This window comes from Planococcus citri, chromosome 2, assembly GCF_950023065.1.
Source record: "Planococcus citri chromosome 2, ihPlaCitr1.1, whole genome shotgun sequence".
Classification (NCBI taxonomy): domain Eukaryota; kingdom Metazoa; phylum Arthropoda; class Insecta; order Hemiptera; family Pseudococcidae; genus Planococcus; species Planococcus citri.
The window spans coordinates 24,406,700-24,433,596 of record NC_088678.1 but is presented as its reverse complement, the minus strand read 5'-3'; the positions used below and the strand labels follow the sequence as shown (position 1 = coordinate 24,433,596).

Here is a 26,897-nt window from a genome sequence, read left to right as displayed (position 1 = left end):
TGAGAAAATTCTGGCTACACTGTACTGAACCCTTCTCCATCTTCACTTTAACTTTTTTTAGAAACAATGTTCCACTAAACATTTAAATTTGTGCTGTTGAAATAAAATCCTAACCCAAAAATGATCTCAAGTGTAGAACCTCCTCTCCTTATTATTTTAACAGACACCACATTCCAATTTTTGAAAAAATAAAATACTATAGCAATGAATGTAACTCGCAACACAACAAACAACAACATCATTCCCTCCTCAACACCCCTACGCTGTAAACACGCCCACATAGCAACGTTCTGAGTGTATTGTTGTCGGTGTGCATTGTAATACCTGCATTTATACACAATAGAGAAAGTGTTTTTTCAATTTTTTCGGCCTTTAATTTGAAAAATTCCGATTTTTTTTTCTTGATGACATATCTACACGTCAAAAGGAACGTTTTGAAAAAAAAATTGTCGAAATCGGTTTGATAGAAAAGGCTGGCGAACTCTATCAAGGTTTCTACTCGAAATTCTATTGTTTAAACACAATAGAAAACGTGTTTTTTCAATTTTTTCGGCCCTTAATTTCAAAATTTTTGATTTTTTTTTCTTGATGACATATCTACACATCAAAAGGAACGTTTTAAAAAAACATTCGTTGAAATCGGTTCAGTAGAAAAGGCTGGCGGACTCTATCAAGGGTTTCCTTCAAACATCTTTTAATATATAAGGATGAGAGGAAAATAAATGCTGAAATTTATAAAAATTGTTAATTTTGAATTTGTAAACATGCACAGGAAAAAGTTACTTTCCTCCCTTTTCCGCACTTGTTTAGATTGCTGCGTTAGATACGTATTTTCCAACCACAAAACTGTCTAGGAAACTACTCATTTTCCAATCATATGAAATTAAAATTAGGTATTGGGACGTAGAATAGGTATGGAGCGCTAGTGTGCATATTGTTAAGTAGGTAATGAAAAGGTGAACAACAAACGTCAACAACCAATCACAACATTGTTCCGTTTATTGACTACTACAGCTGAAAATGGTTACGCTACCCGCTAACTGGTATCTGGTTAAAATACCGGCTAAAGCTGCTAGTGGTTGTATCGGGTTGATTCGGATATAGATAGTAGCGTATAGCGAGTACAACCCGAATGTTCTCGCACTTAGTCTGCGCACGCACCCCAAAATTTGATAATGCATAAGTGGGAGGAGTTATGCTTCGACACTTGTCGTTCGTATGTGTGATTGACATTTGACATGATTGATGACAATGATGATGTCATGCCGGTACACCGGCTACACATTCAATGTGCTACTAGTTATATCATGAACCGGTGCGACATCAAACACTAATATCAAGAAGATGGAAATCTTTCAAAACAAGTCTAAGATATGCAAAATATGCAAAATGATAATATTGAGCTCATTCGTCTGGAAATTTCATGGGTCGTGGAGAATGGAGATGTTATCAAATATGCACTTTTAATAGTCCATAGAAAAACATGCAAAGCGTAAAAATCCCAGCTCTACTCATTAATCTACCTCCCCCAATCCTAGTTTCATGAAAACCTTGTGAAGATTTATGCTTAATGAGAAATTGCACGACACAGAATGTTTTCAAGGTACGTAGAAAAAATTGCTGTAATGCCCTCTTCTGCTTTTGAATGAAACAAAACGAAATTCAGTTTCTTCAATTCTATCTGTCAGTGATTTCCAACTCCCCATTTTGAAAACAGTTCGTAACTGGGAAGCATCTGAAGGTACAATCCAATGAATGTAAATAAATATTTAAACTTGAGGACAGTGACGTCACGAAAATGTTCATCTCTTTTTCTAATTAGGAATGAAGGGTTGCAGTATCCAAAAATTAATTAGATATGGAATTGAATATTTGAACTCAGTGTCTCTGAAAACCGATAATTAAAAAAATGGATTGATATTCGATCTAAAGGCCTTCGAATTAGCAATAATTGATATGCCAATTGATTTTAAATAAACAAATTAAGATTAGGGGCATTTATCCCTTAAGAATGTTGATGTTAAAGGAATGATGAAAAAAGGTCTTCGCTTCTTCGCGAAAATTTTTCAAATTTTCAAATGATATCGTACAATCTTTGGGTGTAATAATCTAGTAATTATAACCCCCCTCCCCCTCCCAAAATGTACTCATCGTGAAAAGTTGAGCGTTTATTACGAACGTTTAGATTTAAATTTTCAAATATCAATTATTGATTTTGAGTTCTTTATGATGGTTGAAAATTACCAGATCCATCATCCAACCCCTTGAAACGTTGATACAAAAATACAGATTGCCAGTTGGACCATCAGATAGAGCGAATAAAAAAAAATTGGACGAAATTGGAGGATTCGATTTGATTTTTGGTTCGAGTTTTATGAAATAACTAATAAATTATATTGTAAACATGCAAGAGTACGTTTTATCGTATTTACGGCGAAACGAGTATGCAATTTTATTAACACGTCTGTCGCGTTCACCTACGTGTTCGAAATTGAAGGCGGTTTTTTACTCACGCTCGAATGACTGCTTGAAAGATTGTATTTGGGATGTTTTAAATGCATTTTTTCAATTACATATTTGCACACTTCCGAGTCCAATTTTAGATGTTTTCCGTTTTGAAAAAATTTCTCAAAAATATTTGTTTCTGTCTTAGAACTTGGCTAAAAATTTGAATTCATCTTCCGCACAAAAATTGTACGATTTTTTCGAAGTGCTGGCATAAGCCTTCAAAAATTCGGCGAACGTTCATTTCCTCCAGAAATTATTACCTCGTCATCCCTCTTCGTAATTTTTTTTTCTTCGAGTACGCATATTTCCTGTTCAAAACGTAATGAATTTTCAATAAAATTTAAAATCCTACCTGTCCGTTAGTGTTTCTCTTAGAATTCCAAGAGTTGGAAATTTTGTTTGAAAAAATACCGGAAGTTGAATTATTCTCAGAGTACAAGTAGTTAAAAGTGCTCGCGTACTCGTACAATAACACAACGTGTATTTTTTCTGTACAAGTGAACAAACAAACAAAACAGGAAAAAAAGAAAATAAAACACCCATAGACGAGCAAAAAAAAAAAGTCACGATGGTTCATTCTTTACCGTTTTCCTCGCACACGAGAACTTCTCGTAAGTACATAATGTAGTAATGCGGTAGCACCGGTACGAAGCACATATAGAAAAAAAGGTCGTTTTTAAGCCGCCAGAAGCTAACGGTTCTTAAGTTCAATCAATCGGAATAGAAAATTTTCAAGTGTGCTGAAGAAACTGCGGAGCAAAACAAGATAAACCAATAATAATGTTGTGGTAAAGCTTTACCATCATTGCTGTTGGGAAATTTATTTTTATACACGACGCGACATCGACAGCATCGCCATCGCACGGCTTGGAAATTTCAAACGTAACTGTTTTAATGAAAAGTTTCAGTTCGCTGCTCGAAAGTCGAAGAGGAAATTTTTTTGCAGAAATTTGTAATTAAGAAACCGGACTTCGGAGTGAACTATAATCGTAAAAGCATTTTCATGGTTAATAAATTTGTATGTTGAAATTTTTTCTCGCGACGCCTTCGGAGTTTTTTGCCTTTCGGCACATAATTCTTGTTCGGATGTTTCCAATCAATTTTTACGAAATAGTTGAAGTTTTCTCCTCTTTCTTTTTTTTTCTGCGGCGCGGCGAATTTCCACATTGGAAGGGAATTTTATCGGAATGTTTTCCTCGTTGTAGAACTTACCACGAAACGAATTTTTTTCTCACTAGGGAGCATTTATTCGGGGCAAATTTTTCAACGAAGATGTTTCAATCGTATATGATGCAAAATCGAGAATTTTATTCTGACAAAGAGAATCGTGAAATATTTTTGGCTGTTGTGCCTTTTAAGATCAACATACTTACAATTTATTATTAAAATTCTCTCGTTTATTGAAATGTTTTTGATGAAATCAATATGGAAAAATTTGAATGCAGAAAAAAATTGCCAAAAGTTACATTTAACATTCTGCCTTGCAAAGCTTTCTCGGCGAGACTTGAATTTTTGATTAGGATATGGAGAACTATTGACCTTACAAATCATAAAAAAATTTCACGATTCAATTTGTCAAACTAATCCTTTAATTTTTTTTCAACCGAATTCACCAGACTAGAAATATGTTGGCGGAAGGCGTTTCGTGTTTGTTTATGTCGTAATCGTGACAATCGACTTGGTTCCACCATTCTATGATAATCGTATTTCGGCTGAAAATTTCTTCCAGAAAAATTTTTTAATGAAATTTTTTCCTCAGAGCTTTGAAAATACTTTGTAAGATTTCCGATGGTTTTTTTAAAGAATAAATTACGAGCGAATAGATGTTTAATTCTGTGTTTTTCAGCGGTGAAATTTATTGATTGGTGAGCTACCAGTTGACTTGTCAAATTTATCGTTCGAATCACATCTGGCTTATTACAACTCTAATACCAAATTTTCTTCTATTTCCGCTCGAAAGTACGTAGAAAATTTCAAATCGCCCGAGCCAAGCGACGTGAAAAAAATCGAAACGAAATGGGAATAGAAATTTTTCAGTTACTTTTTTTCATGTCGTGTCGGTTTCTCCAAATGATAACCACACGTTTACGAAAACAACACGATTAGGCATTTCTCATACGAGTATGTTTCGAACAGGAAAAAAAAGAACGAGTTGATAGTGCCTATCCTATTACCTGCAGTATAGTGAAGACTTTAGTACACAGACTATACAGAGGCCGCTGAGCTTTTCGCAGGGAAAGACTCGAGGAAAAAATAATCAAATACTGTCAAGTCTGGGGAAAAATACATTACGAAAATCCAACCGGCAAAGAAACGTAAACGCTGTTTGTTGCTACATAAAATCAAATTATTGGACCTTGAAGAAAAAAAAAGTTCCGGTAACGTTTCCCGTCTTTTTTTTCGGTCATGTCTGAGAAAATATTTCTTCATTGTTGGAAGAAAAAAGCACAAAGTAACATAAGACCGACTTCCGATTCGGGCATTAACTCAATTCACCGCTTAGATCAACAACAAACGTTGAGTGCACTTTATTTATTAAAATATCGTTTGTCGTTCAATGAAAACAAGTTAAGTAAAAAGTAAATAGTGTATTGGGGGAGTGAATGAAGTGCATCGAAAACTGGTTTGTAGAGAGTTGGAATACTACTTAAATGGGTGATAATTGGATAAAGGAATGGACTTCGGTATTATAAGTTATAACCTATTTCTTCCTTTTTGGATGAGAATAAGTCGTAAACTGTTTTTTTTTTATTTTGTGATTGGTTTCTTGATAAATTTTTATTTAATGAAGGTATATTATTTACTTATGTGATCAAGTCAAGATGTAGTCTGAGGTAGATCTTGATAGAATTCTGATTGAATTCTTTTTCTATACACATGATTGATTCTCATTTAATTGTAGTCGTAGGACGTGGTGAATTTTTTTCTTCTAATCATATGAATCACTATTTTCTTCGAGTTCTTACCTGTAACCAGAAAAAGAAAAAAAAACATAGGTTAGAAAATGGAACATTATAATATTGATTACAAAGCATCATCAAAATCGAAACGAGACATTTGTTGTGAAATAAGTTACGTAATACTTCAATCATCTCATTTCACCAGTGGATTTTATCTTGATATCTTGGTTTAAGCAACTTTCGTTGTATTTTTTATTATAAAAAAAAAGATTTCTTTTTGAATTACATATTTGCATTTTCAGCTTCAGTAAGTGTGTTCAATTTCAATTTTCTCACTAAGATCTCTATGCATATTTGAGCTAAGAAAGCCGAAAAGGACTATTTCGAGGGATGAGTCGTGCTCAAAACTTCCATGGGATTTATTCAGCAATGCTAAAATGGTTCAATTAAATTTTTAATTGTATCATGTGATTGAAAATTGATATTTTGGAATAAGTATCTACATACATAGAACAACTTTTTCTCAATTTCTGGTTTTTGAATATGACTCTCCAGTCTTCACACACAATGATTCGGAAAAATTATTTCAATAATACGTATTTGCATGGCAGACTTATACCTATTTCTTTTAAACAATTGAATTATTATATTTTCTTCCTCTGTGAGTATTGATGTTGATTTCTCACAAAAATAGTATCCTAACTAGGTAAGCAATAGAAAATCTTTTGAACTGGGAAAAAATTGAAAGCGCTTACAAAAATATGTACTTAACAGACCAAATTTCAAGTGCTGAATTTTAATTTTCAATTTCTGGACAATGTTTTCTTTTATTTTCTAAAAAAAAAATAAAAATTTTATAAAATAGAGATAGAAAGCTGAAATTGAATTTATACCCTATTTTTGATCTTTTTAATCGATTGGTGGTGGTTTTCAGTTGTTCTGGAGCCTCCAGCAGATTATTAGTTTGTCCAGTTTTGAAAAAATCGTTTCATGAAGGACCCAGATGACATTTGACATACAAACCATCTCTCAGCTCATTTTAAGAAACAAATTTTTAATCACTTCTACCACTACAAATTCATATTTTATTTTATTTTTCTAATGGCCAGTAACACAATGCAGGTTTAAACCAGAGTTGTAGGTTAACTCTGGTTTAACTAAAATGCAGTGTAGCAGGACAATGGACGATTAAACTGTTTTTACAGTTTAAACCAGGTTTTATTCAACTCGACAATTTTCAGAGGTTAACCTAGGATTAACAAATCGGCACGTGTTCATTGGTTGTTTCAAGTTGTGTGATTACTGATTATTTTGCAAATGGTAACCAATAACTTCAAATAATACTAACTTTTGACAAAGACGAAATATAATTACTTACATTGAATGACAAAAAACAAGAATTATATTGTTGAATGTAAAATCTCGAATCACATCACCACCATACTGAAAAATTTGATGACTTTTGTTCAAAATTGGACATTTTACCTCAAACAAATTAATTTTTCTGCAGCAAAAAAATTAAATCTAGTCAACTATTCGTTCAAGAATTTTTATTTTTTTAATTAATTCAAAAATTAGAACTTTGTTTCCAATTGTAAGATATTTCTAATCATTAAAAATATGTAATCAAAAATCACTCCAAAACATTGATATCAGTGATATCACAGACACAATTAATTGCGACAAAATTTGGTTGAATGACACGTTAATCAAAGGATTAGTTAATCTAAACCTGAACCAATGTTGTGCAACGCTACAGAAGTTGAACCTGGTTCAAGATTTAAACTAAGTTCAGCTAAACCAAAATTTAAACCTGCATTGTGCTTACTGGCTCTAACTGTAAAATTAAAAAATTATCTGAAGACTTCAGAATAGCTTAAATTGGCCATTAATCGATTTTGGACGTCAAAAATGAGTCAATTTTTTATTCAAAAATAATCCCTGGAGAAAATTCTTAGTTTACCCAACTGTCAAAGACGGATTCAAAAATTTTGTGCCTAAATCGATCAAAGTGTCCACCTCAAAGATTAGCCCATTCTATTTCTGAGGGGAGGATAAGGTAAGAAGCAAGTACTCGCGAATTTGAAAGGTGTACTCAAGAATCAGCAGGGGGTTTGCATTCTCAACATTTTTATATTTCCCGTATTTGATAATGTGGCGCTAGTTTATAATCTCTCAAGATCAACCCAAAACTGCAGGTATAACTTTAGCTAGATTTGATCTCGAGATCACTTCATCACTTCTTGTTTGTCCATTGTGGTAGATACGTGAGTTGGAATGGTCCTAAAAGCAATCTACATATGAATCATTGGTTTGAGCAATTAGTCCTCTGCCATAGTATATAGCGGCTATGGAGAGTAAATGTGTATTTCAATAGTTTTAAGTAAATTCAATCTCCTTTGCAGGAATAGTTAATGTGATTTTGACATGTGATCAGGTAATCATATGTAGTGTATTCTCCTAATCTCATTTATAGTGGTGAATGTGTATTTTTCGCAAAACCTTATATCTAAGAGACTTAATGTGATTTGACTACAACAATTACATTGGTGAAACGAATCTGTGTTTTAATTATTTTGCGAATCCGTGAACCTAATTGATGCATACATCTGTTTATTATGTTGACGTACATGACACTTATGTGGTATAAGCTGAGCTAGGAAGGGATAAGTAAATAGTTTCTTCTTAATACATATTAAAAATGTTTGTATAAGGATATTTTTTAATCTTTCACTCGTTAGGGAATTATTCTCATCCTTCCACCATATCCCATTTGTGCTTGTATAGTACAGTCTAACACAGAAAAAAATGTTTGGAAAAAAAATTCTGGATGCAAATGGATCTAAATTAAAAATGAGATCAGATTTGATTTGTATGAGGTTAAAATTGAATCTACAATATGATCTAACTGGATCTAATCAGGTTAAACCTTATTAAGAAAAAAAACATGCCCTTAAGAGATTGGAACTTGTCCTTTTTGATTATGTAATTTGATTCAAAGAACGGATCTGATCAGATCTGTTTTGATCGTCCCGTTTTTCGAAAATTGCGACCTGATCCAAATCAGTCAGAAGTGGGTCTAATTGGATTTTTTTACGTACTGGTCCAATTTGATGAACATTTTTTTGAAGCCTACGTTGATTTGTAGTATCCAATTGAATCCAAAATGTTTTTCTTGAGGTTGTTCATTTTTTGAAGACATTCTGAGAAATAATCGAATAAGTGCCCAAGTTCTCCGCTCCTTTTCCTAATATGAGCAGAGTTTTTTTTGCCTAGGTACATTTCCTATGCACTTTTACTTCATATTAAAAATATATTACATTCAACACTTGAGGTCAAACTCTACTTCTGCGAAATCAATTTCGATGGAGACCATTTCCATGTACGTTTTTCCAAACTCTTTAAAAAATTCTTTTCGATATAAAATCACATTATTGTTAAGAAAGTCACTAAATGTTCATATATGTAGATAGAAGAATCAATACAGCGATATAGTATAAATTGATGTTTAGATAAGAAACGATTCGTTCAATGGTATGTTTACCCATGCAGATTACATACAGCAATAATATTTCTGAGAGGGTTTCTATGACCCTCCGCATAATATGGAAACGGTATAGTAGGATGTTTTTTTAGCTACTAAACTGCTAGGTCATTGTGAAATATTTATATAAAATGTTTGTAGCGAATGGCAAAAATGGCGCGAAATTTAAAACGCATCTCGTGTATGATGAACGAAAACCGAAAAGTAAACTTGGCAGATGTATTTTCAAGTGGGATATTTAGAAAATTTACCATTTTCAGGGAATTTCTTGCACACGTTAACGTAGGCGTAAATAAATATTTTCTCGAGTGCTGGGGAAAATTTCGCGTACTCATATATACTTACTGGTAGAAGATGGTTTAGAACGAAATTTCCTAACCCGAAGAGCAATACTCGGACAAGTGTTTTGACTCAGCAACATAGTAGGAAAAATGCCGCTACCATGCGAGGCTCTAAAGTGAGCCTTTATTGGAAAGTAAATAATATAATCAACGGGGGTACATGTAGGCATAGCACGATTTGTAAATGGAAACGTTTAGTAGTTTCACGCGTCGTCGTTCGAGTAAAATTCAATTTACCAGAGACAATTTTTTTAACGCGAAAAAGTTTGTACTACAAGTTTAAATAGGGCAACTGAGAAAAAAAAACGTGTACTTTACAACAATAAATAGTTTTTCTGTGCGTTTTTTTATGCTCGTTTTTTTCGTCAAACATGTTGCAAGCTTGTTTATGCAGTTTTTCTTTTTTTAACTAACAATGCTCGCATCGTTGGAATTTTTTTCCAAATTAGTTTTTTTTTTGTTCAGTGAAGAGTATCTAGTTTCATTTGTTATGCGAGCATCCTTTTGAGCTGTTTGGCGTTTGAAATTTTTTACGGATGTCGATAATTCTTTCGGTTTTATTTGAATTTTTCGAGCTAGCGATTTCGCGATGGTGGAATTAAAATTCAGCGGTTTTCAGCTGTAAAGTAATTTTTTTTATAGACTTAATTTCGCGTATATTTAGCTGTTTAAATTGAAAACAACCTTTTGAAGATCGTTGGGATTTTTTTTGGCTTCTACAATAATCTCACAAAAAATCCAAATGTTTGGCGTGGGTTTCGAGGAGAATTCCGCGAAAGAAATGGAACAGGGTCGTGCCATTCATTGTGTTGTGTTTACCGATAACCGAACAATTCGTATACCAGGAATAAGTTGCGAAAAAGTTTGAAAATTTTTACGCGTCGTTGGCTCTTTTGAGAGAAAAAAATTGCCAAATGACGTCACGAAATGTATATAATTTTTGAGAAATTTTCCCCTTTGAGTTGTTGTCGTGTCTTACGAATAATTTAAAATTTGACGTTTCGACTTTTCTTTTCCCTCGGCCGGTAACTTTTTTGTGTAATATTTTTTTCAGCTGCGAAAATTCGATGAATTTTTTGTTTTCTGGAATATTTTAAATACAGATAGGTAGGGGTGTTTAAAAATATGTTTTCAGATCGGATAAATTTAATTGAAAAAAATGAGCTTCAAATTTCTTGAAAGGCTATAGGTGGATAAGTATGGCGAATTTGCCCCCGAGAGCTTCAGGGTTGATATTTGCATGAAAGGTAGGTACCCTTGAGCACCTTCCGTCACGAAAGTTTCAGACCCCCAGACCCCCGTCCCCCCGTTTTTGAGAAACCCCCCTTTTATGAAATTACAATAGAAATTTTTTCTCAGCCTTATGTGAACCGATTTCTTCAATTTTTTGGTATGTTGTAAACATCCATAAGAGGTATCCCCACAAAAATTTTCACCCCCTCCCCCCATATCCCCCCCCCAATGACGTTTTTTAGCTTTATTTGTCCGTTTTAGCAATGATCATGATTCTGCACAAAAATGGGAATAGCATTTTTAAATGTGTTTTCGACCCCCAAAAAACATATACGTAATTATTTTTTTCAAAAAAAAAAATTTTGGTGGGTCGTGGTCAAAAATTGAAAAAAACCATCAGAGGGGGTAAAAATGAATTCTGGTGTAAATTATTGTTTTTGGTAAACGAGGTGTCGTTTCCATATGAAGCCAACTCCCCGAACACGAATACGACGTCCAATTTAATGCTACCCTCAACCACACCCCTCCAGTGCCTCTGCCCCCACCTCAATTTTTACCATTATACTAAAAATTGAGCTATATAATGATATTGGTGTCGTTCTCATATGAATCAAACACCCCGAACACGAATATGAAGTCAAATTTTATGCTATCCTCATCCACACCCCTCAGGTGTCTCTGCCCCCAACTAAATTTTTACTATACTGAAAGTTGAGCTATTTTCATATGAATCTAACCCCCCGAACACGAATTTGAAGTCAACTTTTATGCTACTGTCATCCACACCCCTCCAGTGCCTCTGCCCCCACTTCAATTTATATACTATTTTAAAAGTTTTGATATTTTCATAATGTTGGTGTCGTTTCCATATGAATCAAACCCTCCGAACACGAATATGACATCCAATTTTACGCTACCCTCATTCACACCCCTCCGGTGCCTCTGCCCCCACTTCAATTTATACATATGTACTATTTTACGTGTTCGGGGGGTTAGATTCATATGAAAACGACACTAATATTATGAAAATAGCTCAACTTTCAGTATAGTAAAAATTTAGTTGATGGCAGAGACACCTGAGGGGTGTGCATGAGGATAGCATAAAATTTGACTTCATATTCGTGTTCAGGGTGTTTGATTCATATGAGAACGACACCAATATTATTATACAGCTCAATTTTTAGTGTAATAGTAAAAATTGAGGTGGGGGCAGAGGCACTGGAGGGGTGTGGTTGAGGGTAGCATTAAATTGGACGTCATATTCGTGTTCGGGGGGTCGATTCATATGGAAACGACACCTCGTTTACCAAAAAAAATTATCTACACCAGAATTCTGATGGTTTTTTTCAATTTTTGACCACGACCCACCAAAATTTTTTTTTTGAAAAAAAATGATTATATGTTTTTTGGGGGTCGAAAACACATTTAAAAATGCTATTCCCATTTTTGTGCAGAATCATGATCATTGCTAAAACGGGCAAATGAAGCTAAAAAACGTCATTGGGGGGGATATGGGGGGAGGGGGTGAAAATTTTTGTGGGGTACCTCTTATGGATGTTTACATTGTTTACAACATACCAAAAAATTGAAAAAATCGGTTCACATGGGGCTGAGAAAAAAATTTCTATTGTAATTTCATAAAAGAGAGGTTTCTCAAAAATGGGAGGGGTCTGGGGGTCTGAAACTTTCGTGACGAAAGGTGCTCAAGGGTACCCACCTTCCATGCAAATATCAACCCTGAAGCTCTCGGGGACAAATTCGCCATACTTATCCACCTATAGCCTTTTTTGAAATGTTCATCCCTTACCTATCGAAATTGTTTTCTATGTATTTTACGAATCCATGGATTTCGTGTTTATTTTTATTTTTTTAATGCCAGTAGTTTTTAAACGTTGCTCGTTTTTTGAAAGCTCTCGAGCTTTTCTTCTCAATCTACAAAAGGAGACTACAAAAAGCGCCAGTAAAAAAGAAATATAACGTACGAATTGTGTAACATCTTTTGCCAAAGAAAGGAAAATACTGCAATAAAGTTGAGAGCTTACGTGATACAATTACACTGTGTATATGACGCTGGAAGATGAGAAAAAAAATATACCATTCATCCTGTTGAAATATTTAATTCTTGTCGGTCATTATGGAATATTTTTCGTTTATTCTCCTCGAGGTACCTATACAAAAAAGAGAACAACGAGCTCTCGAATAGGTTAGGTACGTAAAAACGTATATACTGGATGTGAAAAAAATCCGGCTGGCGAATGAAACAATTATTTAAAATTTTAATGGCCGCAACGCAACGGTACAAACCTCAACACGGTAAAAAATTTCATTAAAATGCACGTCTGGACGGTTTTAATTGAGGAATTAATTTGGCGAGTGTACGAATAATTTCCATAGTATCCTTTGCCTGGTATATCTTCGGGATACAATTTGCGCGCACATTACTCCAAAGCGAAAAATTTTTTCGCTTCATGGAATAATTACAAAAGGATGTTTTAATTCGCGAGTATTTTGCAATGACTTGATTTCGAAAGGGTAAAAGTTTAAATTTAATTACGCCGTGCTGCGCCGCACGTTAAGTCCAGCACGTTGTAGATATTCGAAGGAATGCGGAAATTTTTTTATGCACAGTGAAAATACGAGTAGATAGGTACTAATGTATTTGAAAATATTGTCGTCGTCGTCGATATTAATGATTCTCGAACGATGTTACGAAATCTCGTTAGAAAAAGTTTTTCGATTCGGAGGCGCGAGAGCACGATTTGCCTTAATTATTGGGTTAACGTGTTTAAAACACCCAGTTTTAAGAATAATTGGACTCCAGACGCACGCGATACGATAAAGGCGAAATTAATTTAACCCGTTTTACCCAAATTACGTTCGAAAGCGAATTAAAATGAAATATTAATCAATGAGGCGCGAGCTATTTTGTTTCCGAAAGCGAAAAAAAAAAGGTGATTGGATTCGCAGTTGCACGAAAGAAATTTACAATCCCCCTGTTGTGCGAGTCTTCGACTCTTTATCGTATTAGTATTCCTGTCTTGTTCATATTCATTGATAATGTTACGCAGCCTTTCGAATAAATATCGTATTATTTCGTTGAAACGAGCATCTTTCGTGCCCAAAAATTTCCATCTTCGATGCGTGAAATCCGACCTTGTGTAGTTGTGCTTTGCACCTTAAGGACTGTGTCACTGTATTTAGCTTCATCACGACTCGTATAGTGTCTGATAAAATCGGCTATACCTATACGTGGTGCAATTTTTTTTCATGTTGTAGACTTGGATCAGAGTTCAATGAACGAGGCTGTGTTTTTTATGATCTAGACGTGTGTTTGGATGTCACTCGATTTGGGATTTCTGCATCTGAATTCAAAAGGAAAAAGTCCAATCATCGTCCTCCAACTGTGAGAAGACTCCAAAGCGGATTGATTTTGAACTTTTTAAAAATTTAATGGAGTTTGACCAAAAATAGATGATGATTTCAAAATTGCTTGGAATTGCTCAATTTATGACATTTTATCATAATGTTTAGAAAATTTTTGCAAACTTTGCTCAATTATGCTGATTAAAAAAAAATCAACTTTATGATAATTTTTAATTGCTGAACAGTCAGTTTGACAAATTTTCATGCGATTTTGAGAATACTGCATCATCTTTGATAATCTAGGTGACTTTTACAAGTTTTTACTCTGATTTTAAATACCTAATTTTATCAAGTTAAGATCTTTTTTTTGTCATTCTCACAAGTTTTAATGATGTTTTGAACAATGGTTGCAATGTTTTCTCAATTTCACTGAAATTTCATCAATTATTGGTAACTTTCAAGTGATTTTTATGCCATTTTTACTGTTTTTATAGGTACGAGGGACAATCAAAAAGTAAGTTACACATGGCTGTAGATTTTGAACGGATGGACATTTTTTGACCAAACTTGGAGGAAATGTACTTCAAACATCCGACCAGACCTGACAAAATTTATTTTGCATTTGGGTGCGTTGTTCGTATTTTACAGCGTTATTAGTGAAGTGCTGATAACAAACAATCGTCCAAAAGTGGTTTTTGGTCGAAAAAAAAATTTGGTAGTTGCAATAATTATGAATAAAATTCATCAAGAATTACTCAAAACATATCATAGTAATGTTATTTCTAGTTAGGAAGTGATTTGGCGCTGTAAATTGTTCTTGTTATTGTTGCGAAATTTTAAATTTCTGGTGCTGAGTGCCTCATCCATGGAAGGCTGACGTTCAGCAGATTATCACTGAACAATCAACTTTATTTAGGTGCTGCTTAAATCAAAATAATGTTTGTACGTCATGTCTGGAATGGTCCTCAATAAATTTTTCGATAAATTTCTCTTTTTCCAGCTTAAAAAATCAATTTTTTCTCGAATATCATTTTTGGACGATTGTTTATTATCAGCACTTCACTAATAACGCTGTAAAATACGAACAACGCACCCAAATGCAAAATAAATTTTGTCAGGTCTGGTCGGATGTTTGAAGTACATTTCTTCCAAGTTTGGTCAAAAAATGTCCATCCGTTCAAAATCTACAGCCATGTGTAACTTACTTTTTGATTGCCCCTCGTACTTGATGTTTTTTTTCCTCGATTTTAAGTATTCAATTTCGACGATATTTGATCCATTTTATGTCATTTTCACTTTTTTTTATATAATATTTTATTCAATTTTGGCAATGTTTCATCAAATGTCAGTTTATTTTGTTTATTTTTATACATATGAAAATGTTCAAGCTATCTTCTCAAAACTTTGCTCAAACAGTTGATTGTTATCAATTTATGATTTACCTATGTTAATTTTTCTCAAGGTTATTGGCCCATCTCTCTGGCCTCTCAAAGTTGTCTGTGTGCCTGTCTGGCTTTCTTGAGGTCGTCTGTCCCAGCCTCTTGAGGTCATTGATCTGTCCGTCTGTTTGTCTTTTGAAAATCGCCCGTCTGCTTGTCTGCTTTCTTAAGGTCATTGACCCTTCATCAGTATGGCTTTCCAAGGTTGTATGCCTGCCTGCCAGCCTGCATGCCTGACCTATCAAGGCCATTGACCCGTCTCTCGAGGTCATTGACCTGCTTATCCGCCTTTTTAAAATTGTCTTATCAGCTTGTATGGCTTCTTGAGGTCATTGACCCATCTCTCTGGCCTCTCAAGGTTGCCTATGTGACTTTCTAAGGTCGTCTGTCGTAGGCTCATGAAGTCATTGACCGGCATATCTGTCTTTTCAAAACGCCTGTCAACTTGTCTGGCTTCTTAAGGTCATTGACCCTTCAGTGTAGCTTTTCAAGTTTGTATGCCTGCCTGACCTATTAAGGTCATTGACCCCCCCCCCCTCTCTGAATTCTCAAGGTCGTCTGCGTGCCTGTCTGGCTTCCTAAGACCGTCTTTTCCAGTCGCTTGAGGTCATTGACCCATCTATCAGTCTGTCTTTTTAAAATCGTCTTATCAGCTTGTCTGGCTTCTTAAGGTCATTGACCCATCTCTCTGGCCTCTCAAGGGCGTCTATCTGACTTTTTAAGTTCGTGTGTCGTAGCCTCGTGAGGTCATTGACCTGTCTATCTGTCTTTTTAAAATCATCTGCAATTTTGTCTGGTTTCTTAAGGTCATTGACCTGTCAGTATGGTTTTTTAAGGTTGTATATCTCCTGTCTGACCTATTAAAGCCATTGACCTGCCTCTCTGGCTTCTAAAGGTCATCTGGCGTATCATCTTGAGGTCATTGACCTTTCTATCTGTATTTTTAAGATTATCAGCCAGCTTGTCCAGCTTCTTAAGGACATTGACCCGTCAGTATGGTTTTTCAAGGTTGTATGCCTGTCTGTCTGTCTGTCTGACATATTAAGGTCATTGACCCGTCTCTCTGGCTTTTAAAGGTCATCTGTCGTATCCTCTTGAGGTCATTGACCATCTGTCTTTTTAAGATCATCAGCAAGCTTGTCCAGCTTCTTAAGGTCATTGACCCGTCAGTATGGTTTTTCAAGGTTGTATGCTTGCCTGTCTGACCTATTGAGGTCATTGACCCGTCTCTCTGGCTTCTAAAGGTCATTTGTCCCTGAGGTTATTGACCTTTCTATCTGTTTTTTAAAAATCATCAGCCAGCTTGTCTAGCTTATTCCTAAGGTCATTGACCCGCCAGTATGGTTTTCCACAAGGTTGTCTGTCTGCATGTCTGACTTATTAAGGTCATTGACCCGCCTCTCTGGCTTCTCAAGGTCGTCTGTCTGTCTAGCCTCCTAAGACTGTCTGCCTACTTGTCTGACCTCTTAAGGTCACTGACCTATACCTGTCTAGTCTCTCAATGTCGTCTGTCTGCTTGTCTGGATTCTTAAGGTCACTCATGACCCATAAGTATTGCTTCCCAAGGCTGTCTGTATGTCTGTCTGGCCTTTTAAGGTCATTAGCTCGTCTGCCAGGCTTCTTAAGGTCACTGACCTACCTGTCAAGCGCCACATCGTCGTCTTTCTGTCTGTCTGGCCTCTCGAGGTTTTCTGTATGCCTGTTTTTAAAAAAAATTATAGAAAAAGGGCAGCTCAAATGTACGGACTCATCGCTCCAACTTACTCCAACGATGCGTTATCCTTTGAAGGGGGTCCCATTTTCCTCCTGAAACTCGTAGGGTTGGAAAAACCGATTTAATTCCTATCAGGAACCTCTCAATCACTCGTTGTTACTCAGTTATCAATTTTGTTCTTGTTTACGAGTAGTTTCGTGAAGTATTTAGTTGTCAAAAAAATTTTAGCTGTCCATTCGGAGAATTGAAAGCTCTGTTGTCTCTATTCCTCAGTAGACCCCTTAAATTGTGCATGGCTTCACTGCATTCCAAAATATTTCACCGGTTTCAGAAATGTTATCTTTCGATGTTTCGCTTCAATTAATATGAAATATTTCAGAACAAAAAAAAATTCAAAACACGAATTTACCCGAAAATAAACAATTCGCAAATTTTCAACCGGTCAGTAGAACCCTAAAAGTGGTCTTAGATTTTGATGGCAATGGCGTTGGTTGACGCAGAATCTTAAGTACTATCTTTTGGGATTGGACCATTTCCACCCAACATTGATCTCCCTGCTGTAGAATCAAAACAGACGAGGATATCGGTTTAAAACATCATCGTCGATGATGCTAAACTGGCACTGCGGAAATTCGTGTTATTCTCGCGTCTTCTCCATACCACCGTGACAGTCTGACCTTTTGCCAGGTCGTAAAAAATGCACGATAGAACGAGAATAATGCATTATAACGTGCTTTTTCCAGGACAGGTTTCGGAAAAGATGAAATTTTAATCATAGTCCGCGTGAAAATTGCATCGGTAAAATTTCAATATTCGATTCGCAGCATAGCCAAATATGCAAAACGGATGGACGAAGTATTGGTATTTGCGTTTAATTTACGACATTTGGCTTTTTAATAAAGACGCTCGGCTCGAAGTCTGGGCTGGCCGTGAGAAAGGAGTGAAATCTTTCAGCGAACCATATTGATTTGGGGGGATACTAAAGTATACGTTGTCTACGCGAGTGTAACGCGAGACGTGGTGTTTAATGTACTCGGAAATCAATTGTAAATCACCAGCCAACACAAACGAACGCGGTTGTAATATTCCAGCTTAACGGCACAAAGTTAGCATGCAAATGATGCTGGCATTTGTAATGATAAGAAATGGTAGAAATCGTTTTTTATGCTATCAAATAAAAAGGGAAGTAGATCGTATATTTTATTTTGATAGTGTTACGTTCGCACTGTACAGCGCACCAAAGTAAGTCTGCTGCTTTGCTTGGCGAAATAAATTTTATATTTAATTTTTTTACTCTCCTCTGCGTTTGTCGCGAGCCGAACAAATTCACGGTGCCGACCCAAAAAATATTTACAGCTGGCATTTATCATTTTTTTTCTGCTCTGCCCTCGCAATCGTTTCTTTGTATACCGACGTTTATCTTGAGAGAGCCAGGAAAACATGGTGGGAAAAAACGCTGCTCGCGTTGATTTCTCGCTGCAAAATCTTATGTTTAATTTTAAGCAAAACATTTTCTCTACCAACCTATTTCAATAAACAACGAATATTTTAACGGCGTTGTTCTGTTGTATACTTATACAAGAAGCAAAAAGCAAAAGCATCGTGTAATAACGACCGAATCATTATTACGTAATTTTATTTTACAGCTATTCTTGTTAACGTTATTTGTTCCTTTAATTTGTAACATAAAACGAGCGAAATCTTCCTTTTGGATTAATTTTTCTCATATTCTAGTCTGTTGTTATTTTCGTCGAGCGAAAAAAAATGCGTAAATGGAGACTCGTATATGCAAAAATGTTATAAAAACGGGATCGTTTAACCGTTTATTAAATTATTATCGCGTGATTATTCTCTCTGTACATGGTATAATTTTAACTGAATTATAGAACGACGTTTTGTGTATACTGCGATGATTCTGTATGCGGTGTAACTCAGGTGAATTTATTACGGTTTTTGTATTTTTTTTTTTTCAACTTCATTAAGGATATTTCGCGTCGTTTTTGGCGGCGATTATTCGCCATATCAGAAGGGTATTCGCACAGTAGCTTTTTAAAAGTTGAACGAAGAGGTACGAAAATGTGAAAATGTATTATAAATATAAAAGTTTACCGAACTGTGAGCCAATAAATTTTTAAGCTAGGTTTTGAAAAACTTTTGCATAATGTAATTGATAATTTGTGATGGGTTTCCATATTTTTTCAGGCGTTTTGTTGCATAATGGATCGTGTAAAAATACACTTTCAATCAGGTCTGAGTGTTAAATGAAATGGAAGCTATCATATCACATGGAAGGACTTCTCAAGTAAGTTAACGGTTATGGTTTCTTTCGTTTTAAGTAATAATTTTTCGGCCATGATTTGCCTGAGTTGAATTAAAGTGGATGTGTTGGAAAGACTACTGTGCGAGTTACCGTAATCAACTCGAAAACTTCAAAAACTATCCATCGCATTCCATTTTCAATTTATTTGACACTTTTACTATCCTCGAGGCCGTTGGTATAGGGTGTTGGAGAAGTTGAGTCGAAAAAATGAGCCAATATTCGAATTTATTGCCTTCAAATAAAAGCTAAATCGAAAGAGCTTGGAGAAATACATCACCAGCTAAAATTTTTGACGTTAAAATAATTTTGTTAATTTTTGAAAATTGAATTTGGGTTGAAATGCGAAAAAACAACCAAATTTTACCAAATAGAAATAGAAAATTGCTAATTTGACGTGTACCTTATTTCAGACCCCCCCCCCTCCCCCAGTACACTGGAAACGGTTTCAAACCGTTTTTGAGCCTCCATCGACTTATTAAAAATTCCAGTTTTTGAAAAACATCCGAAAATCAGTCCAACGACGACTTGAAACTGCTTCCAATGGACTCGAGAGATCAAAAACAGAGCACGTACGGAGTTTCAGCTTTTCAAGTCAATTTGATAAAATTCTGATTTTTTTCATTTTTGGGCCAAAGATTTTCAAAAATTCACGCAAGAAAATTCGAATGGCAGCCGAAATTTTGACTGATGACGTAATTTTGCATGCTCTTTCAACTTAGTTTTTTCCGGTTCAAAAAATTTTCTGCCAGTTACAAATACCTTCCTCATGAAAAATTAAGCTTTCATTATGGAAACTTCAAATTCGAACTTATCAAATTTTAATACTCGTACCTAACGAATTTTTCATTTTCAATTTATTATATTTAAAACTTAACAAACTAATTTGTTCAAAGTTCAGTTTGTATTGATGAATGAGCATCAAAATTTGGCAGCTTCAGAATATCGTAAATGCATGAAAATTACGAACCCCCCCCCCCCAAGTAAAATTGTTTTCATTTTTCAAAACAGGGGTGTGAGTGAGGGACTTTCATACATTTGGTAATTCCTTGCGAAACTTTGAAAGTTCGACCTCAAAACTGATGGAACTTGAACTAATTTTAAAAATACAAAATGGATATCAAAATGTAGGGTTTCAAGGGCACAAAATTCATTTCTGGAGATCATTTCACCTCAGACCCCAAAATTGGGCTCTGTAGAGGAGGTACAAACATTGGTATCAAAATATAGGGTTTCAAAAGCGCAAAATTCATTTTTGAGATTTCGACCATTTCACTCTTAATTCAAAAATGGGCTTCAGAAGTGGGGTATACCCTAAAAATGAAAATTTTCAAAATATATGATATCAGGATCTCTACCAGGTCCCAAAAGTCTCAAAAAAGTCGCAATTTTGAAAGTAGGTCTGGAAAGTTGTGAAAAAGTCACAATTTTTATCAAAAATTTCCAAAAAGTCGTTAAAAATCGTCCTGATTTTGTGATGAGCAGGAATGCCCTCACCACCTGGTAGTTATTCTTGTAATTTCCCCTCAAGAGATGCTTCTGTATACATTTTTCTAGCAGAGTCTGCGCTTTATACTTGTATACCTACGGGAAGTAAGTATGGTAACGTGGAAACCTCCTAAAAGATGCAGGATCGATAACCTCGAAGACTATAGGATCCCTGCTTATAACACTAGGGGCTTCCTTTAAAATATGAGATCTATGAGGCGGTCATTCGTTCCCACAGAATGATTGTTGCTTATGAATTGAGGTTCTTGACCTAGAAGCCTCATTTGGTCTTACAATTCCGCGATAATCGTTCCAGGCTTTAGAGCCTGGAACGATGGATTTAGTTGTTACAACAACATCGCCAAAAACTGTTAATGATACTGTTGGCAACAAATTTTTGGAAAATCATCGTTTGCGCTTCCCATTGTTATCAGCAGAAGCTCAAACGATTGAAAAAATACATCGTTTGCGCTTTGGACTAAAATTTCGTCACTGTAGCAGGGGTTTCCAAAACAGCATGAAAGTGTTAAACACTTGATTATAATTTATTTATTTAATTTATTATAATCATCAATTTAAAAAGTGCAACAAACACAACTAGTAAAAATAATCCATTAAAAACGTACAAGTAGAACGTGGGAATTTAAAAACCATGAGAATTATAAAAAAAAGCGAATCAAAATTTGATCAAAAACATGAAACTTTAATAGGTACCTACAAAAAATAGAAAATTATTTTGAAACAATGAGAATGTGTATTTTAAAAAAAAAAGAATATAAATTTGATTGTAAACCAATGACCTTGTAGGTAACAAAATTTACTTGATATCAGTATAGTCCAGTTAGTCCTGTTCAGGTATAACCAACGCGTCTTATAAATTTGAGACGAGAAATTTGATTTGCTTGGTACATTGAAAATATATTCAAAATGTTGTCAATTTGTTTTCTATCTCTTGTTGTCATTTGTTCAACTTTAACATCCGATAGTAAGTATATGTACCGTAATTTAATTTGAGTCTCTCTATTTGGATTTCTTTTAAAATCAGATTTGCTGACTAAACGGGGGGGGAGTGGGTCGTTCGTGATAAAATGAGGTAGTAACTAGGTATTTATAAAACGCTGTTGAAGTAAAGAATATTACTTCCACATGAATCTGTATACCTTCCAGTAGGTGTCTAGATATTACTAACAAGTTTGGGACCCCTCATTTCCAAAAGCACAATCGATGTATAAAAGCGCAAACGATTTAAAGCGCAAATAGTCAACACTCAAGGAATCTTAGTGTTTATTTTTGTCAAGTTCAGGAGTTCTCAAAATAAGAATAATTTCATTAAAAATACAATAAATTATACTTGTACATATCTAATGTACGTATTATGATCATCTTGTAATTATCTTTAGATGTGGTAGAAGACATTAAAAGATCACATGAACCAAAAAAATGAAAAAATAAAATTGATTTTTTTCAGCATAAAAATTTTTAAATTCCTAAAATTCTGATCTCTTGTTTCGGTAGAAGGGTGAAGGCATGGACCGAAAAATTTGAAATATTTCTCCAACATCTTGTTCGAGTCATTTAGGCATATTTTTTTCTAGATTTCATTATTGAATTAGAAAAAAATGGGAAACGATCCCACCCCCTATTTTTTAATTTTCAAAAATTTCCCAAAAAATTTAGTAGCATCTTGGTTTTGTGTTAATCGAAAGGTCTCTTTTCATTGTTACAATTCTTCTCAGGTCGGATCCAATTAAAAAACATACTGTATTTCCTTCGGGTCGTACCTAACACCTATCTCTGTAGACATAAGTACACGTATGCAATGCATATTCAACGATTAATTATATACACAGAGAAGCTCTTATGAGACATTATTGCCTTATGCGTTTACTGCGTAGGTATGTATTCAAATGAAGCATACTTTATACACCTATTTTACGTACATAGGTACTTTACACACTGAGGTAATTTGTAAAACTTACCGTTTTGTCGGCCGGTTTATGTTTACATTACAAAGAAGCCGAGTATTTTTACTGTTCTGGCTTATAATGTTATACAAAGAGCAGTATTTTGTTAAAGCAGTCGAGAGGTACTTTCATTGTTAACGTTTCGAAGGCGATGAAAAATTATTACGTCAGGGCGTTTCTTACACAGTCTGAAAATCAGCCAAAATACATACACCGGGGGAGTTTCGCAAATGAAATTTCTTCCCTTCCGTACTCTACGTAGTAGTATTAATTGTATAAATAGCGTAGGCTGTACGAGCGAGGGTATAACATAAAATATCATTTAAATATAATTTTTTTAATTTCTCAAATGCTCGTAAGCTTATAAAAAAAATACAAGCAGCTTCGAGAAAGGTCTTTCACCCTTATAATAGGCTATACCTTATATCATTTTTGAATTTGCACGAACCTATATACGAGTAAGTAAATATAGAATGGGGGAAAAATTGGAAAATTTTTTTAAAGGGTCTATAAACAATCTAAAATACACGCTGGAAATCGACATTTATTAAAAAACTAGTAAAATTTAACGTTTATTCCCTTACCTACCGTATTCTTTTAGTATACGATTTTTTTTTGTTTTCTAACACGATGTGCGCAGAAAGGTCAACGTACAAAATAAGAATTTTATTAAAGTTGAAATTACCTGGATCGTAAAAATTTTTCACCGATACCGGAGGCAAGTTAACAAAAAAATATACCATTTGACCTCGTTATATTCGAATTCAATAACAAATTCGATACGTACTACGATTCAAAAACGCTGTTTTTACGACACAGATATTTCCAATATACTTTTACACGACTCGGTGGTTCATTATGAAAAATACTCCCCGTATCGAGAAATCGTTTAAAAGCTATAGCATAGACTCGCTGTGACAATATGGGCACGTGGTATTCGTATTCCTATGTTCTATAATTTCGATCGCCATCAAATACTCGTACAGTACGATGCACGAAATGCAATAGAATCGTAATCGCTGGAATAGGGCGAGATAAGGAAACGAGATGCAGCAAAAAATATTCCGCCAAAAAGACGATAATTTTCGTAACGCGAGTTGCACAGCTTCCGTCTTTTTCTCATCATCGTAACTTTTGCCCATGTATCCCTCTCTTTATGTCGGTTCATTGTGTTACACGCTTTAAAATACTCGTATATAGTATATCTGTACCATACCGAAGGAAAAAACGATGCGACTCCTTGCACAGCAGTGAAGAACGAAATTTTGCTCCCATTTTAAATTTATATTCCCACCGTATATACGTACGATATACGTAAAAACCTGGTCGAACAATATTCCAGCAACTTCTTTGGGATAATGTTTCGCAACGCGTAAGTATAGTGTGTAATATCGAGAATTGCATCGCATCCACCCTCGTGTTTCCCCCTTGCCCCCCTTGGAAGCACAACATTATGCATCTCGCTCGTTATTACAGGGTGTAATATTCAAGAAAACTGTTTACCGTTTCTATTTAATACGAATACAACATTACCCTTTGCACTAGTGCAATAACTTCATTACTTAAATGCATATTTCCGTTAAGGCAAACTGTGCAACGCTACCGTAACGTTTTCCTTATTTTATACTACGTATTTTACACGAAAAGACGATACGATGCTGCTAAAAACACGTTTCGGATACGTTTTTGTATTGCCTGCTGCAAATCCCACCATTTTCCCTCCACCTTCATCGTCGTCTGGTACCTTTGCCGAGTTCGTTCGCTCCAGTAACAGAGAGAAGCGAAAATTGAATAAAAAATTAATAAATTGGCTCGGACAATTATCGCGCTGACTTCGTTTCCGCATATAATTCCAAGAAGTAAAGGCAAGGGGCCCGGGAAGAGCAAAACGAGAAAAAAAATAAGAAAAACGTCCAAAGTTGCGAGTCTCGAGTCGCGAAACTAGTATAGAAAATTAAGCGAAATTCTTCGTGTAAATAAATTATTGTCGCATAATTTTCTTCTCTACTCGTATTTCTTTTCACATGGTGACAAAAAAGTAATCTCGAATTGAATCAATTCCGCGTATCGGAGTCCAAATCGAACGAAACGAATTCGTCACATCATATTAGACTAATATTTGCGAAATTTTCTTGTAAATGAGCCAAATCTTTGAAATTCTTCCAATTTAACTGACTGAGTATTCGAGACATTTTTTTTCGTTTTGTTTCAGAGAAAAATTTTCCTCGGGTAATCCGAGATGACATTTATTATAAAATTTGTCTCATTCTTGAGAACTTCCAAGGTAATAAAATGTTGAGTATAATGCTGAGATGGAAAATTTCACCGAATATTTCGCAAACTGTCTTTTAGCCGAATATTTTTGGCTACGCTACAAAATAAAAATATAAATTTTCAAAATTTTTACATGTATATGGGAGAATTTTTGGATAACGTGAGAATAGGCATAGTTTTCATATAGTTACGAATGTTTAGATTTGTTGAAGATATCGATGAAATGCATAAAACTGGCCTGATAAAATTTCCACACAAAACAGAAATGATTGAAGTACCTACCTAAGTTCTTATATCTAAAAGCAATGTGAAAAAAAAAATTGTTTTCAATTTTCATAAACTAATAAGTAGAAAATAGGTGCATAAGTTAGCAATGAATGATATAATATAAATATAAATGAAAAGAAGCACAAAAAGAAGGGACTGAGTAAAAAGAAGAGGGTACGAACGGATACCTTATCAATGACGTAACCTATATTTTCATCCATTGTGATATTTATTTCTTCCTCCGACGCGCGCGTATATTGTAAACGAGTATACGTAGTATATAGATAGATTTAGCGTAGAATTTTTGCTGTGGTTGCCGCGATGACAAGCGAGTAATTTATTTGGTTAAGGGCGGGTACCCGCTCAAAGCGAAAGAATAAGCTGCAAAAAGATTCGCGATAATTTTTCAAAATAAATCAACTTTTAATCTGATATTCCGATTCTCAAAACCAATATCCGACGTAATAATACGTAATGGCAGTTGATATTAGCCAAATAAAAAACGCTATACCGATTTTCAGCCCAAGTAATTTTTTATTCGAGATGAGTTTCTTCGAGGAAAAACGACACACACCAGCACGTGCGTCGCTTCGACTTCGACTTCAACTTTGGTATGCACTGTGTAGGGAATTTGAATACATGTACTGTTCGAGTACCTATACTAGAAGAGGTTTTTGTGTACGTGTATGTACAATTTCACCGTTTCGAATGTGTGGCTTGTTTGGATATTGTATCGAGATGAATAAGAATTTTTTTTTCAATTTTTCGCGACACAATGGATGAAATTTTTTTCGCCTTTTTATCGCTGAATTTTCCATTCAACAAGAGAATTCGAATCAGATTGTGTGCTTAGTGATGCATTTGTTGATGATTTGTGGCTATTGAGTTTTCTCTCCGGAAAAATTGTTAGAAATTTTTTTTCATTTTGTTGTATTTTTTTAAATTTTAGTTTTGTACCTACTTATAACTTACCTCCTCTCTAAAGCTCATTTTGGCATTTGGGTCATCAGAAATGAATTTTGTGCTCTTGAAAACCTACATTTCAATACCAATATTGTACTACATATTTTATATTTTTCAATTTTGTATGTACGTCTTTTTTTTGAAGCCCATTTTGGGTGTTGAGATCAAATTGTCTTCAAACATGAATTTTGTGCCCTTAAAAACCTAGATTTTGGTACCCATGTTGTATTTTTCAATATTTTTCGATGGTGTACCTTCTCTTTGGAGCCCAATTTTGGATTTTGGGATAAAACGATTATCCCAAAATTGAATTTGCGCCCTCGCCTTCAAAAACCACCGTAACCAAAGTTTCAACTTTTTCTATGCAAAACTCAGAATTTATCTTTTTTTCAAAATTTTTGAACATTATAGTTTTCAACTTCTATACTCATGAAGTTAAAATTTGATCTTTTCTACTTAAACTGATTTCAAATCTTTCACAATCAATATTCCGTTAAAAAAACTGAAAACAAATTAGTTCTATGTAGTTTCTCAGTTTTGAGGAGTGAGCGTTCAAAGTTTTGCAAGGAATTACAATTGTGC

General features: G+C 34.8%; 2 protein-coding genes and 1 long non-coding RNA gene across 6 annotated transcripts in view; 1 reads left to right on the top strand and 2 right to left on the bottom strand.

Annotated features, from left to right (window-relative positions):
* LOC135835115 (uncharacterized) overlaps positions 1-26,897 on the bottom strand; it is a 473,170-nt gene that overhangs the window by 205,055 nt on the left and 241,218 nt on the right. The gene's annotated exons all lie outside the window — the stretch shown is intronic.
* Positions 1-26,897, bottom strand: part of LOC135835114 (G-protein coupled receptor moody) — a 267,377-nt gene that overhangs the window by 45,094 nt on the left and 195,386 nt on the right. The window lies entirely within an intron of this gene.
* LOC135835136 (uncharacterized) overlaps positions 1-26,897 on the top strand; it is a 194,709-nt gene that overhangs the window by 88,117 nt on the left and 79,695 nt on the right. The window contains exon 3 of the long non-coding RNA XR_010556827.1: positions 19,245-19,344. This is a non-coding gene — a long non-coding RNA (uncharacterized LOC135835136). The remainder of the gene's footprint in view (positions 1-19,244; positions 19,345-26,897) is intronic.